At 37.1% G+C, this 14509-nt stretch overlaps 24 non-coding genes across 24 annotated transcripts; 13 read left to right on the top strand and 11 right to left on the bottom strand.

Moving 5' to 3' along the window:
* Window positions 1-247: 247 nt before the first annotated feature.
* TRNAE-UUC (transfer RNA glutamic acid (anticodon UUC)) lies at window positions 248-319 on the bottom strand. Its single transcript has one exon. It is a non-coding gene; the product is annotated as a tRNA-Glu (tRNA).
* A 114-nt stretch (window positions 320-433) lies between these two features.
* Window positions 434-506, top strand: TRNAM-CAU (transfer RNA methionine (anticodon CAU)). Its single transcript has one exon. It is a non-coding gene; the product is annotated as a tRNA-Met (tRNA).
* Window positions 507-1468: 962 nt separating this feature from the next.
* On the top strand, window positions 1469-1541 carry TRNAM-CAU (transfer RNA methionine (anticodon CAU)). Its single transcript has one exon. It is a non-coding gene; the product is annotated as a tRNA-Met (tRNA).
* Window positions 1542-2317: 776 nt separating this feature from the next.
* TRNAE-UUC (transfer RNA glutamic acid (anticodon UUC)) lies at window positions 2318-2389 on the bottom strand. The gene has a single exon. It is a non-coding gene; the product is annotated as a tRNA-Glu (tRNA).
* A 114-nt stretch (window positions 2390-2503) lies between these two features.
* Window positions 2504-2576, top strand: TRNAM-CAU (transfer RNA methionine (anticodon CAU)). Its single transcript has one exon. It is a non-coding gene; the product is annotated as a tRNA-Met (tRNA).
* A 776-nt stretch (window positions 2577-3352) lies between these two features.
* Window positions 3353-3424, bottom strand: TRNAE-UUC (transfer RNA glutamic acid (anticodon UUC)). Its single transcript has one exon. It is a non-coding gene; the product is annotated as a tRNA-Glu (tRNA).
* Window positions 3425-3538: 114 nt separating this feature from the next.
* On the top strand, window positions 3539-3611 carry TRNAM-CAU (transfer RNA methionine (anticodon CAU)). Its single transcript has one exon. It is a non-coding gene; the product is annotated as a tRNA-Met (tRNA).
* Window positions 3612-4387: 776 nt separating this feature from the next.
* Window positions 4388-4459, bottom strand: TRNAE-UUC (transfer RNA glutamic acid (anticodon UUC)). The gene has a single exon. It is a non-coding gene; the product is annotated as a tRNA-Glu (tRNA).
* A 114-nt stretch (window positions 4460-4573) lies between these two features.
* TRNAM-CAU (transfer RNA methionine (anticodon CAU)) lies at window positions 4574-4646 on the top strand. The gene has a single exon. It is a non-coding gene; the product is annotated as a tRNA-Met (tRNA).
* Window positions 4647-5608: 962 nt separating this feature from the next.
* On the top strand, window positions 5609-5681 carry TRNAM-CAU (transfer RNA methionine (anticodon CAU)). The gene has a single exon. It is a non-coding gene; the product is annotated as a tRNA-Met (tRNA).
* Window positions 5682-6457: 776 nt separating this feature from the next.
* Window positions 6458-6529, bottom strand: TRNAE-UUC (transfer RNA glutamic acid (anticodon UUC)). The gene has a single exon. It is a non-coding gene; the product is annotated as a tRNA-Glu (tRNA).
* A 114-nt stretch (window positions 6530-6643) lies between these two features.
* TRNAM-CAU (transfer RNA methionine (anticodon CAU)) lies at window positions 6644-6716 on the top strand. The gene has a single exon. It is a non-coding gene; the product is annotated as a tRNA-Met (tRNA).
* Window positions 6717-7492: 776 nt separating this feature from the next.
* Window positions 7493-7564, bottom strand: TRNAE-UUC (transfer RNA glutamic acid (anticodon UUC)). Its single transcript has one exon. It is a non-coding gene; the product is annotated as a tRNA-Glu (tRNA).
* A 114-nt stretch (window positions 7565-7678) lies between these two features.
* TRNAM-CAU (transfer RNA methionine (anticodon CAU)) lies at window positions 7679-7751 on the top strand. The gene has a single exon. It is a non-coding gene; the product is annotated as a tRNA-Met (tRNA).
* Window positions 7752-8713: 962 nt separating this feature from the next.
* Window positions 8714-8786, top strand: TRNAM-CAU (transfer RNA methionine (anticodon CAU)). Its single transcript has one exon. It is a non-coding gene; the product is annotated as a tRNA-Met (tRNA).
* Window positions 8787-9562: 776 nt separating this feature from the next.
* TRNAE-UUC (transfer RNA glutamic acid (anticodon UUC)) lies at window positions 9563-9634 on the bottom strand. Its single transcript has one exon. It is a non-coding gene; the product is annotated as a tRNA-Glu (tRNA).
* Window positions 9635-10597: 963 nt separating this feature from the next.
* On the bottom strand, window positions 10598-10669 carry TRNAE-UUC (transfer RNA glutamic acid (anticodon UUC)). Its single transcript has one exon. It is a non-coding gene; the product is annotated as a tRNA-Glu (tRNA).
* Window positions 10670-10783: 114 nt separating this feature from the next.
* On the top strand, window positions 10784-10856 carry TRNAM-CAU (transfer RNA methionine (anticodon CAU)). Its single transcript has one exon. It is a non-coding gene; the product is annotated as a tRNA-Met (tRNA).
* A 778-nt stretch (window positions 10857-11634) lies between these two features.
* On the bottom strand, window positions 11635-11706 carry TRNAE-UUC (transfer RNA glutamic acid (anticodon UUC)). Its single transcript has one exon. It is a non-coding gene; the product is annotated as a tRNA-Glu (tRNA).
* Window positions 11707-11820: 114 nt separating this feature from the next.
* Window positions 11821-11893, top strand: TRNAM-CAU (transfer RNA methionine (anticodon CAU)). The gene has a single exon. It is a non-coding gene; the product is annotated as a tRNA-Met (tRNA).
* Window positions 11894-12669: 776 nt separating this feature from the next.
* TRNAE-UUC (transfer RNA glutamic acid (anticodon UUC)) lies at window positions 12670-12741 on the bottom strand. The gene has a single exon. It is a non-coding gene; the product is annotated as a tRNA-Glu (tRNA).
* Window positions 12742-12855: 114 nt separating this feature from the next.
* On the top strand, window positions 12856-12928 carry TRNAM-CAU (transfer RNA methionine (anticodon CAU)). Its single transcript has one exon. It is a non-coding gene; the product is annotated as a tRNA-Met (tRNA).
* A 776-nt stretch (window positions 12929-13704) lies between these two features.
* TRNAE-UUC (transfer RNA glutamic acid (anticodon UUC)) lies at window positions 13705-13776 on the bottom strand. Its single transcript has one exon. It is a non-coding gene; the product is annotated as a tRNA-Glu (tRNA).
* A 114-nt stretch (window positions 13777-13890) lies between these two features.
* On the top strand, window positions 13891-13963 carry TRNAM-CAU (transfer RNA methionine (anticodon CAU)). Its single transcript has one exon. It is a non-coding gene; the product is annotated as a tRNA-Met (tRNA).
* The last annotated feature ends 546 nt before the right edge of the window (window positions 13964-14509 follow it).

Here is a 14509-nt window from a genome sequence, read left to right as displayed (position 1 = left end):
TGTTCTATTCTTTGTGATTTTTGTCCTCAGAGAGCCCATTTCTCACAGTTTCATAATACCTGGAAATTTTACCTGTGATAAGGCCAATGATAATGGCACAGCAGTTGCCCAAAACCTTGTCACAATTAGTAGCAGTGGATCACGTCTGCAATTGGAATCACATCAGACACAAGGAAACATCTGGCTACAACTATTAGTTTTTGTTCCTCTGCTTTTGAATCTGTTTAGAAACAACAATAAGGTTCCATTCCCATACCGGGAGTCGAACCCGGGCCACCTGGGTGAAAACCAGGAATCCTTACCGCTAGACCATATGGGAAGCTGAAATAAATCTCCTTCAAAGTTTCATACAAGGAAAACATTTTTACTGATATCGGAAATTTGTTAAACCAAAATGCCTCACCTTTTCTAATCCAAATCTAAGGCTACAGTTGCCTTGTTAGCGCAGTTGGTAGCGCGTCAGTCTCATAATCTGAAGATCGTGAGTTCAAGCCTCACACAGGGCATTTTTATTGATGTCTGTTTTGGGAGCATGGTATTACAATATGAGAGATGCAGTCCTGTTTCTAACAAACTAGACTGATAGCATCAAAATGTTACCTTTCAGAAAGAGTTGTGTCATCTGTTTATAATTGCAGATAAGCTTTAATAATTCACCTGACCTATAAAAGATTTCAGACCAGCAATAAAAGAAAAGATGTCAAATAACTCATCCAAGATGTACCCATTTAGGGGAAAAAAAGCATAAAGCATTTTTCATTCTATTTGTCATGACTGTTGTCCTCAGAACAGTGCATTGTAACTTGAGAGTTAAAACTCTGTTTCTTGTAAAGTTGCCAGAACACCTATCCGGATTGAAGGACTTTTCTCTTTATAACAGGACTTAACATCTGTAAATTTGTTTTAACGCCAAAGGATTTTTGACCATAACTAATGGAAAAGGTGTTTTCAGATCACTTGACACATTTGTAACATTTTTTTATTTTATTTTTCATGCAGCTGGAATCAATGATGGAAAAGGGGAGCATAATGCATTGTTCTATTCTTTGTGATTTTTGTCCTCAGAGAGCCCATTTCTCACAGTTTCATAATACCTGGAAATTTTACCTGTGATAAGGCCAATGATAATGGCACAGCAGTTGCCCAAAACCTTGCCACAATTAGTAGCAGTGGATCACGTCTGCAATTGGAACCACATCAGACACAAGGAAACATCTGGCTATAACTATTAGTTTTTGTTCCTCTGCTTTTGAATCTGTTTAGAAACAACAATAAGATTCCATTCCCATACCGGTAGTCGAACCTGGGCTGCCTGGGTGAAAACCAGGAATCCTTACCGCTAGACCATATGGGAATCTGAAATAAATCTCCTTCAAAGTTTCATACAAGGAAAACATTTTTACTGATATAGGAAATTTGTTAATCCAAAATGCCTCACCTTTTCTAATCCAAAAATAAGCCTACAGTTGCCTTGTTAGCGCAGTTGGTAGCGCGTCAGTCTCATAATCTGAAGGTCGTGAGTTCAAGCCTCACACAGGGCATTTTTATTGATGTCTATTTTGGGAGCATGGCATTGCAATATGAGAGATGCAGTCCTGTTTCTAACAAACTAGACTGATTGCATCAAAATGTTACCTTTCAGAAAGAGTTGTGTCATCTGTTTATAATTGCAGATAAGCTTTAATAATTCACCTGACCTATAAAAGATTTCAGACCAGCAATAAAAGAAAAGATGTCAAATAACTCATCCAAGATGTACCCATTTAGGGGAAAAAAAGCATAAAGCATTTTTCATTCTATTTGTCATGACTGTTGTCCTCAGAACAGTGCATTGTAACTTGAGAGTTAAAACTCTGTTTCTTGTAAAGTTGCCAGAACACCTGTCCGGATTGAAGGAATTTTCTCTTTATAACAGGACTTAACATCTGTAAATTTGTTTTAACGCCAAAGGATTTTAGACCATAACTAATGGAAAAAGAGTTTTCAGATCACTTGACACATTTGTAACATTTTTTTATTTTATTTTTCATGCAGCTGGAATCAATGATGGAAAAGGGGAGCATAATGCATTGTTCTATTCTTTGTGATTTTTGTCCTCAGAGAGCCCATTTCTCACAGTTTCATAATACCTGGAAATTTTACCTGTGATAAGGCCAATGATAATGGCACAGCAGTTGCCCAAAACCTTGTCACAATAAGAAGCAGTGGATCACGTCTGCAATTGGAATCACATCAGACACAAGGAAACATCTGGCTACAACTATTAGTTTTTGTTCCTCTGCTTTTGAATCTGTTTAGAAACAACAATAAGATTCCATTCCCATACCGGGAGTCGAACCCGGGCCACCTGGGTGAAAACCAGGAATCCTTACCGCTAGACCATATGGGAAGCGGAAATAAATCTCCTTCAAAGTTTCATACAAGGAAAACATTTTTACTGATATAGGAAATTTGTTAATCCAAAATGCCTCACCTTTTCTAATCCAAAAATAAGCCTACAGTTGCCTTGTTAGCGCAGTTGGTAGCGCGTCAGTCTCATAATCTGAAGGTCGTGAGTTCAAGCCTCACACAGGGCATTTTTATTGATGTCTATTTTGGGAGCATGGCATTGCAATATGAGAGATGCAGTCCTGTTTCTAACAAACTAGACTGATTGCATCAAAATGTTACCTTTCAGAAAGAGTTGTGTCATCTGTTTATAATTGCAGATAAGCTTTAATAATTCACCTGACCTATAAAAGTTTTCAGACCAGCAATAAAAGAAAAGATGTCAAATAACTCATCCAAGATGTACCCATTTAGGGGAAAAAAAGCATAAAGCATTTTTCATTCTATTTGTCATGCCTGTTGTCCTCAGAACAGTGCATTGTAACTTGAGAGTTAAAACTCTGTTTCTTGTAAAGTTGCCAGAACACCTGTCCGGATTGAAGGAATTTTCTCTTTATAACAGGACTTAACATCTGTAAATTTGTTTTAACGCCAAAGGATTTTAGACCATAACTAATGGAAAAAGAGTTTTCAGATCACTTGACACATTTGTAACATTTTTTTATTTTATTTTTCATGCAGCTGGAATCAATGATGGAAAAGGGGAGCATAATGCATTGTTCTATTCTTTGTGATTTTTGTCCTCAGAGAGCCCATTTCTCACAGTTTCATAATACCTGGAAATTTTACCTGTGATAAGGACAATGATAATGGCACAGCAGTTGCCCAAAACCTTGTCACAATTAGTAGCAGTGGATCACGTCTGCAATTGGAATCACATCAGACACAAGGAAACATCTGGCTACAACTATTAGTTTTTGTTCCTCTGCTTTTGAATCTGTTTAGAAACAACAATAAGGTTCCATTCCCATACCGGGAGTCGAACCCGGGCCACCTGGGTGAAAACCAGGAATCCTTACCACTAGACCATATGGGAAGCTGAAATAAATCTCCTTCAAAGTTTCATACAAGGAAAACATTTTTACTGATATAGGAAATTTGTTAATCCAAAATGCCTCACCTTTTCTAATCCAAAAATAAGCCTACAGTTGCCTTGTTAGCGCAGTTGGTAGCGCGTCAGTCTCATAATCTGAAGGTCGTGAGTTCAAGCCTCACACAGGGCATTTTTATTGATGTCTATTTTGGGAGCATGGCATTGCAATATGAGAGATGCAGTCCTGTTTCTAACAAACTAGACTGATTGCATCAAAATGTTACCTTTCAGAAAGAGTTGTGTCATCTGTTTATAATTGCAGATAAGCTTTAATAATTCACCTGACCTATAAAAGTTTTCAGACCAGCAATAAAAGAAAAGATGTCAAATAACTCATCCAAGATGTACCCATTTAGGGGAAAAAAAGCATAAAGCATTTTTCATTCTATTTGTCATGCCTGTTGTCCTCAGAACAGTGCATTGTAACTTGAGAGTTAAAACTCTGTTTCTTGTAAAGTTGCCAGAACACCTGTCCGGATTGAAGGAATTTTCTCTTTATAACAGGACTTAACATCTGTAAATTTGTTTTAACGCCAAAGGATTTTAGACCATAACTAATGGAAAAAGAGTTTTCAGATCACTTGACACATTTGTAACATTTTTTTATTTTATTTTTCATGCAGCTGGAATCAATGATGGAAAAGGGGAGCATAATGCATTGTTCTATTCTTTGTGATTTTTGTCCTCAGAGAGCCCATTTCTCACAGTTTCATAATACCTGGAAATTTTACCTGTGATAAGGCCAATGATAATGGCACAGCAGTTGCCCAAAACCTTGTCACAATTAGTAGCAGTGGATCACGTCTGCAATTGGAATCACATCAGACACAAGGAAACATCTGGCTACAACTATTAGTTTTTGTTCCTCTGCTTTTGAATCTGTTTAGAAACAACAATAAGGTTCCATTCCCATACCGGGAGTCGAACCCGGGCCACCTGGGTGAAAACCAGGAATCCTTACCGCTAGACCATATGGGAAGCTGAAATAAATCTCCTTCAAAGTTTCATACAAGGAAAACATTTTTACTGATATCGGAAATTTGTTAAACCAAAATGCCTCACCTTTTCTAATCCAAATCTAAGGCTACAGTTGCCTTGTTAGCGCAGTTGGTAGCGCGTCAGTCTCATAATCTGAAGATCGTGAGTTCAAGCCTCACACAGGGCATTTTTATTGATGTCTGTTTTGGGAGCATGGTATTACAATATGAGAGATGCAGTCCTGTTTCTAACAAACTAGACTGATAGCATCAAAATGTTACCTTTCAGAAAGAGTTGTGTCATCTGTTTATAATTGCAGATAAGCTTTAATAATTCACCTGACCTATAAAAGATTTCAGACCAGCAATAAAAGAAAAGATGTCAAATAACTCATCCAAGATGTACCCATTTAGGGGAAAAAAAGCATAAAGCATTTTTCATTCTATTTGTCATGACTGTTGTCCTCAGAACAGTGCATTGTAACTTGAGAGTTAAAACTCTGTTTCTTGTAAAGTTGCCAGAACACCTATCCGGATTGAAGGACTTTTCTCTTTATAACAGGACTTAACATCTGTAAATTTGTTTTAACGCCAAAGGATTTTTGACCATAACTAATGGAAAAGGTGTTTTCAGATCACTTGACACATTTGTAACATTTTTTTATTTTATTTTTCATGCAGCTGGAATCAATGATGGAAAAGGGGAGCATAATGCATTGTTCTATTCTTTGTGATTTTTGTCCTCAGAGAGCCCATTTCTCACAGTTTCATAATACCTGGAAATTTTACCTGTGATAAGGCCAATGATAATGGCACAGCAGTTGCCCAAAACCTTGCCACAATTAGTAGCAGTGGATCACGTCTGCAATTGGAACCACATCAGACACAAGGAAACATCTGGCTATAACTATTAGTTTTTGTTCCTCTGCTTTTGAATCTGTTTAGAAACAACAATAAGATTCCATTCCCATACCGGTAGTCGAACCTGGGCTGCCTGGGTGAAAACCAGGAATCCTTACCGCTAGACCATATGGGAATCTGAAATAAATCTCCTTCAAAGTTTCATACAAGGAAAACATTTTTACTGATATAGGAAATTTGTTAATCCAAAATGCCTCACCTTTTCTAATCCAAAAATAAGCCTACAGTTGCCTTGTTAGCGCAGTTGGTAGCGCGTCAGTCTCATAATCTGAAGGTCGTGAGTTCAAGCCTCACACAGGGCATTTTTATTGATGTCTATTTTGGGAGCATGGCATTGCAATATGAGAGATGCAGTCCTGTTTCTAACAAACTAGACTGATTGCATCAAAATGTTACCTTTCAGAAAGAGTTGTGTCATCTGTTTATAATTGCAGATAAGCTTTAATAATTCACCTGACCTATAAAAGATTTCAGACCAGCAATAAAAGAAAAGATGTCAAATAACTCATCCAAGATGTACCCATTTAGGGGAAAAAAAGCATAAAGCATTTTTCATTCTATTTGTCATGCCTGTTGTCCTCAGAACAGTGCATTGTAACTTGAGAGTTAAAACTCTGTTTCTTGTAAAGTTGCCAGAACACCTGTCCGGATTGAAGGAATTTTCTCTTTATAACAGGACTTAACATCTGTAAATTTGTTTTAACGCCAAAGGATTTTAGACCATAACTAATGGAAAAAGAGTTTTCAGATCACTTGACACATTTGTAACATTTTTTTATTTTATTTTTCATGCAGCTGGAATCAATGATGGAAAAGGGGAGCATAATGCATTGTTCTATTCTTTGTGATTTTTGTCCTCAGAGAGCCCATTTCTCACAGTTTCATAATACCTGGAAATTTTACCTGTGATAAGGACAATGATAATGGCACAGCAGTTGCCCAAAACCTTGTCACAATTAGTAGCAGTGGATCACGTCTGCAATTGGAATCACATCAGACACAAGGAAACATCTGGCTACAACTATTAGTTTTTGTTCCTCTGCTTTTGAATCTGTTTAGAAACAACAATAAGGTTCCATTCCCATACCGGGAGTCGAACCCGGGCCACCTGGGTGAAAACCAGGAATCCTTACCACTAGACCATATGGGAAGCTGAAATAAATCTCCTTCAAAGTTTCATACAAGGAAAACATTTTTACTGATATAGGAAATTTGTTAATCCAAAATGCCTCACCTTTTCTAATCCAAAAATAAGCCTACAGTTGCCTTGTTAGCGCAGTTGGTAGCGCGTCAGTCTCATAATCTGAAGGTCGTGAGTTCAAGCCTCACACAGGGCATTTTTATTGATGTCTATTTTGGGAGCATGGCATTGCAATATGAGAGATGCAGTCCTGTTTCTAACAAACTAGACTGATTGCATCAAAATGTTACCTTTCAGAAAGAGTTGTGTCATCTGTTTATAATTGCAGATAAGCTTTAATAATTCACCTGACCTATAAAAGTTTTCAGACCAGCAATAAAAGAAAAGATGTCAAATAACTCATCCAAGATGTACCCATTTAGGGGAAAAAAAGCATAAAGCATTTTTCATTCTATTTGTCATGCCTGTTGTCCTCAGAACAGTGCATTGTAACTTGAGAGTTAAAACTCTGTTTCTTGTAAAGTTGCCAGAACACCTGTCCGGATTGAAGGAATTTTCTCTTTATAACAGGACTTAACATCTGTAAATTTGTTTTAACGCCAAAGGATTTTAGACCATAACTAATGGAAAAAGAGTTTTCAGATCACTTGACACATTTGTAACATTTTTTTATTTTATTTTTCATGCAGCTGGAATCAATGATGGAAAAGGGGAGCATAATGCATTGTTCTATTCTTTGTGATTTTTGTCCTCAGAGAGCCCATTTCTCACAGTTTCATAATACCTGGAAATTTTACCTGTGATAAGGCCAATGATAATGGCACAGCAGTTGCCCAAAACCTTGTCACAATTAGTAGCAGTGGATCACGTCTGCAATTGGAATCACATCAGACACAAGGAAACATCTGGCTACAACTATTAGTTTTTGTTCCTCTGCTTTTGAATCTGTTTAGAAACAACAATAAGGTTCCATTCCCATACCGGGAGTCGAACCCGGGCCACCTGGGTGAAAACCAGGAATCCTTACCGCTAGACCATATGGGAAGCTGAAATAAATCTCCTTCAAAGTTTCATACAAGGAAAACATTTTTACTGATATCGGAAATTTGTTAAACCAAAATGCCTCACCTTTTCTAATCCAAATCTAAGGCTACAGTTGCCTTGTTAGCGCAGTTGGTAGCGCGTCAGTCTCATAATCTGAAGATCGTGAGTTCAAGCCTCACACAGGGCATTTTTATTGATGTCTGTTTTGGGAGCATGGTATTACAATATGAGAGATGCAGTCCTGTTTCTAACAAACTAGACTGATAGCATCAAAATGTTACCTTTCAGAAAGAGTTGTGTCATCTGTTTATAATTGCAGATAAGCTTTAATAATTCACCTGACCTATAAAAGATTTCAGACCAGCAATAAAAGAAAAGATGTCAAATAACTCATCCAAGATGTACCCATTTAGGGGAAAAAAAGCATAAAGCATTTTTCATTCTATTTGTCATGACTGTTGTCCTCAGAACAGTGCATTGTAACTTGAGAGTTAAAACTCTGTTTCTTGTAAAGTTGCCAGAACACCTATCCGGATTGAAGGACTTTTCTCTTTATAACAGGACTTAACATCTGTAAATTTGTTTTAACGCCAAAGGATTTTTGACCATAACTAATGGAAAAGGTGTTTTCAGATCACTTGACACATTTGTAACATTTTTTTATTTTATTTTTCATGCAGCTGGAATCAATGATGGAAAAGGGGAGCATAATGCATTGTTCTATTCTTTGTGATTTTTGTCCTCAGAGAGCCCATTTCTCACAGTTTCATAATACCTGGAAATTTTACCTGTGATAAGGCCAATGATAATGGCACAGCAGTTGCCCAAAACCTTGCCACAATTAGTAGCAGTGGATCACGTCTGCAATTGGAACCACATCAGACACAAGGAAACATCTGGCTATAACTATTAGTTTTTGTTCCTCTGCTTTTGAATCTGTTTAGAAACAACAATAAGATTCCATTCCCATACCGGTAGTCGAACCTGGGCTGCCTGGGTGAAAACCAGGAATCCTTACCGCTAGACCATATGGGAATCTGAAATAAATCTCCTTCAAAGTTTCATACAAGGAAAACATTTTTACTGATATAGGAAATTTGTTAATCCAAAATGCCTCACCTTTTCTAATCCAAAAATAAGCCTACAGTTGCCTTGTTAGCGCAGTTGGTAGCGCGTCAGTCTCATAATCTGAAGGTCGTGAGTTCAAGCCTCACACAGGGCATTTTTATTGATGTCTATTTTGGGAGCATGGCATTGCAATATGAGAGATGCAGTCCTGTTTCTAACAAACTAGACTGATTGCATCAAAATGTTACCTTTCAGAAAGAGTTGTGTCATCTGTTTATAATTGCAGATAAGCTTTAATAATTCACCTGACCTATAAAAGATTTCAGACCAGCAATAAAAGAAAAGATGTCAAATAACTCATCCAAGATGTACCCATTTAGGGGAAAAAAAGCATAAAGCATTTTTCATTCTATTTGTCATGACTGTTGTCCTCAGAACAGTGCATTGTAACTTGAGAGTTAAAACTCTGTTTCTTGTAAAGTTGCCAGAACACCTGTCCGGATTGAAGGAATTTTCTCTTTATAACAGGACTTAACATCTGTAAATTTGTTTTAACGCCAAAGGATTTTAGACCATAACTAATGGAAAAAGAGTTTTCAGATCACTTGACACATTTGTAACATTTTTTTATTTTATTTTTCATGCAGCTGGAATCAATGATGGAAAAGGGGAGCATAATGCATTGTTCTATTCTTTGTGATTTTTGTCCTCAGAGAGCCCATTTCTCACAGTTTCATAATACCTGGAAATTTTACCTGTGATAAGGCCAATGATAATGGCACAGCAGTTGCCCAAAACCTTGTCACAATAAGAAGCAGTGGATCACGTCTGCAATTGGAATCACATCAGACACAAGGAAACATCTGGCTACAACTATTAGTTTTTGTTCCTCTGCTTTTGAATCTGTTTAGAAACAACAATAAGATTCCATTCCCATACCGGGAGTCGAACCCGGGCCACCTGGGTGAAAACCAGGAATCCTTACCGCTAGACCATATGGGAAGCGGAAATAAATCTCCTTCAAAGTTTCATACAAGGAAAACATTTTTACTGATATCGGAAATTTGTTAAACCAAAATGCCTCACCTTTTCTAATCCAAATCTAAGGCTACAGTTGCCTAGTTAGCGCAGTTGGTAGCGCGTAAGTCTCATAATCTGAAGTTCGTGAGTTCTAGCCTCACACAAGGCATTTTTATTGATGTCTGTTTTGGGAGCATGGCATTACAATATGAGAGATGCAGTCCTGTTTCTAACAAACTAGACTGATAGCATCAAAATGTTACCTTTCAGAAAGAGTTGTGTCATCTGTTTATAATTGCAGATAAGCTTTAATAATTCACCTGACCTATAAAAGATTTCAGACCAGCAATAAAAGAAAAGATGTCAAATAACTCATCCAAGATGTACCCATTTAGGGGAAAAAAAGCATAAAGCATTTTTCATTCTATTTGTCATGACTGTTGTCCTCAGAACAGTGCATTGTAACTTGAGAGTTAAAACTCTGTTTCTTGTAAAGTTGCCAGAACACCTATCCGGATTGAAGGAATTTTCTCTTTATAACAGGACTTAACATCTGTAAATTTGTTTTAACGCCAAAGGATTTTAGACCATAACTAATGGAAAAGGTGTTTTCAGATCACTTGACACATTTGTAACATTTTTTTATTTTATTTTTCATGCAGCTGGAATCAGTGATGGAAAAGGGGAGCATAATGCATTGTTCTATTCTTTGTAATTTTTGTCCTCAGAGAGCCCATTTCTCACAGTTTCATAATACCTGGAAATTTTACCTGTGATAAGGCCAATGATAATGGCACAGCAGTTGCCCAAAACCTTGTCACAATAAGAAGCAGTGGATCACGTCTGCAATTGGAATCACATCAGACACAAGGAAACATCTGGCTACAACTATTAGTTTTTGTTCCTCTGCTTTTGAATCTGTTTAGAAACAACAATAAGATTCTATTCCCATACCGGGAGTCGAACCCGGGCCGTCTGGGTGAAAACCAAGAATCCTTACCGCTAGACCATATGGGAAGCTGAAATAAATCTCCTTCAAAGTTTCATACAAGGAAAACATTTTTACTGATATCGGAAATTTGTTAAACTAAAATGCCTCACCTTTTCTAATCCAAAAATAAGCCTACAGTTGCCTTGTTAGCGCAGTTGGTAGCGCGTCAGTCTCATAATCTGAAGGTCGTGAGTTCAAGCCTCACACAGGGCATTTTTATTGATGTCTATTTTGGGAGCATGGCATTGCAATATGAGAGATGCAGTCCTGTTTCTAACAAACTAGACTGATTGCATCAAAATGTTACCTTTCAGAAAGAGTTGTGTCATCTGTTTATAATTGCAGATAAGCTTTAATAATTCACCTGACCTATAAAAGTTTTCAGACCAGCAATAAAAGAAAAGATGTCAAATAACTCATCCAAGATCTACCCCATTTAGGGGAAAAAAAGCATAAAGCATTTTTCATTCTATTTGTCATGACTGTTGTCCTCAGAACAGTGCATTGTAACTTGAGAGTTAAAACTCCGTTTCTTGTAAAGTTGCCAGAACACCTGTCCGGATTGAAGGAATTTTCTCTTTATAACATGACTTAACATCTGTAAATTTGTTTTAACGCCAAAGGATTTTAGACCATAACTAATGGAAAAGGGGTTTTCAGATCACTTGACACATTTGTAACATTTTTTTATTTTATTTTTCATGCAGCTGGAATCAATGATGGAAAAGGGGAGCATAATGCATTGTTCTATTCTTTGTGATTTTTGTCCTCAGAGAGCCCATTTCTCAATTTTACATAATACCTGGAAATTTTTACCTGTGATAAGGCCAATGATAATGGCACAGCAGTTGCCCAAAACCTTGTCACAATTAGTAGCAGTGGATCACGTCTGCAATTGGAATCACATCAGACACAAGGAAACATCTGGCTACAACTATTAGTTTTTGTTCCTCTGCTTTTGAATCTGTTTAGAAACAACAATAAGGTTCCATTCCCATACCGGGAGTCGAACCCGGACCACCTGGGTGAAAACCAGGAATCCTTACCGCTAGACCATATGGGAAGCTGAAATAAATCTCCTTCAAAGTTTCATACAAGGAAAACATTTTTACTGATATCGGAAATTTGTTAAACCAAAATGCCTCACCTTTTCTAATCCAAATCTAAGGCTACAGTTGCCTTGTTAGCGCAGTTGGTAGCGCGTCAGTCTCATAATCTGAAGGTCGTGAGTTCAAGCCTCACACAGGGCATTTTTATTGATGTCTGTTTTGGGAGCATGGTATTACAATATGAGAGATGCAGTCCTGTTTCTAACAAACTAGACTGATAGCATCAAAATGTTACCTTTCAGAAAGAGTTGTGTCATCTGTTTATAATTGCAGATAAGCTTTAATAATTCACCTGACCTATAAAAGATTTCAGACCAGCAATAAAAGAAAAGATGTCAAATAACTCATCCAAGATGTACCCATTTAGGGGAAAAAAAGCATAAAGCATTTTTCATTCTATTTGTCATGACTGTTGTCCTCAGAACAGTGCATTGTAACTTGAGAGTTAAAACTCTGTTTCTTGTAAAGTTGCCAGAACACCTATCCGGATTGAAGGACTTTTCTCTTTATAACAGGACTTAACATCTGTAAATTTGTTTTAACGCCAAAGGATTTTTGACCATAACTAATGGAAAAGGTGTTTTCAGATCACTTGACACATTTGTAACATTTTTTTATTTTATTTTTCATGCAGCTGGAATCAATGATGGAAAAGGGGAGCATAATGCATTGTTCTATTCTTTGTGATTTTTGTCCTCAGAGAGCCCATTTCTCACAGTTTCATAATACCTGGAAATTTTACCTGTGATAAGGCCAATGATAATGGCACAGCAGTTGCCCAAAACCTTGCCACAATTAGTAGCAGTGGATCACGTCTGCAATTGGAACCACATCAGACACAAGGAAACATCTGGCTACAACTATTAGTTTTTGTTCCTCTGCTTTTGAATCTGTTTAGAAACAACATTAAGATTCCATTCCCATACCGGGAGTCGAACCCGGGACGCCTGGGTGAAAACCAGGAATCCTTACCGCTAGACCATATGGGAAGCTGAAATAAATCTCCTTCAAAGTTTCATACAAGGAAAACATTTTTACTGATATAGGAAATTTGTTAATCCAAAATGCCTCACCTTTTCTAATCCAAAAATAAGCCTACAGTTGCCTTGTTAGCGCAGTTGGTAGCGCGTCAGTCTCATAATCTGAAGGTCGTGAGTTCAAGCCTCACACAGGGCATTTTTATTGATGTCTATTTTGGGAGCATGGCATTGCAATATGAGAGATGCAGTCCTGTTTCTAACAAACTAGACTGATTGCATCAAAATGTTACCTTTCAGAAAGAGTTGTGTCATCTGTTTATAATTGCAGATAAGCTTTAATAATTCACCTGACCTATAAAAGTTTTCAGACCAGCAATAAAAGAAAAGATGTCAAATAACTCATCCAAGATGTACCCATTTAGGGGAAAAAAAGCATAAAGCATTTTTCATTCTATTTGTCATGCCTGTTGTCCTCAGAACAGTGCATTGTAACTTGAGAGTTAAAACTCTGTTTCTTGTAAAGTTGCCAGAACACCTGTCCGGATTGAAGGAATTTTCTCTTTATAACAGGACTTAACATCTGTAAATTTGTTTTAACGCCAAAGGATTTTAGACCATAACTAATGGAAAAAGAGTTTTCAGATCACTTGACACATTTGTAACATTTTTTTATTTTATTTTTCATGCAGCTGGAATCAATGATGGAAAAGGGGAGCATAATGCATTGTTCTATTCTTTGTGATTTTTGTCCTCAGAGAGCCCATTTCTCACAGTTTCATAATACCTGGAAATTTTACCTGTGATAAGGACAATGATAATGGCACAGCAGTTGCCCAAAACCTTGTCACAATTAGTAGCAGTGGATCACGTCTGCAATTGGAATCACATCAGACACAAGGAAACATCTGGCTACAACTATTAGTTTTTGTTCCTCTGCTTTTGAATCTGTTTAGAAACAACAATAAGGTTCCATTCCCATACCGGGAGTCGAACCCGGGCCACCTGGGTGAAAACCAGGAATCCTTACCACTAGACCATATGGGAAGCTGAAATAAATCTCCTTCAAAGTTTCATACAAGGAAAACATTTTTACTGATATAGGAAATTTGTTAATCCAAAATGCCTCACCTTTTCTAATCCAAAAATAAGCCTACAGTTGCCTTGTTAGCGCAGTTGGTAGCGCGTCAGTCTCATAATCTGAAGGTCGTGAGTTCAAGCCTCACACAGGGCATTTTTATTGATGTCTATTTTGGGAGCATGGCATTGCAATATGAGAGATGCAGTCCTGTTTCTAACAAACTAGACTGATTGCATCAAAATGTTACCTTTCAGAAAGAGTTGTGTCATCTGTTTATAATTGCAGATAAGCTTTAATAATTCACCTGACCTATAAAAGTTTTCAGACCAGCAATAAAAGAAAAGATGTCAAATAACTCATCCAAGATGTACCCATTTAGGGGAAAAAAAGCATAAAGCATTTTTCATTCTATTTGTCATGCCTGTTGTCCTCAGAACAGTGCATTGTAACTTGAGAGTTAAAACTCTGTTTCTTGTAAAGTTGCCAGAACACCTGTCCGGATTGAAGGAATTTTCTCTTTATAACAGGACTTAACATCTGTAAATTTGTTTTAACGCCAAAGGATTTTAGACCATAACTAATGGAAAAAGAGTTTTCAGATCACTTGACACATTTGTAACATTTTTTTATTTTATTTTTCATGCAGCTGGAATCAATGATGGAAAAGGGGAGCATAATGCATTGTTCTATTCTTTGTGA

The sequence above is a fragment of the Pseudophryne corroboree genome, chromosome 6, assembly GCF_028390025.1.
Source record: "Pseudophryne corroboree isolate aPseCor3 chromosome 6, aPseCor3.hap2, whole genome shotgun sequence".
Classification (NCBI taxonomy): Eukaryota; Metazoa; Chordata; class Amphibia; order Anura; family Myobatrachidae; genus Pseudophryne; species Pseudophryne corroboree.
Note: the sequence above shows the minus strand (reverse complement) of the source record. Positions and strands in the feature narration are given on the sequence as shown.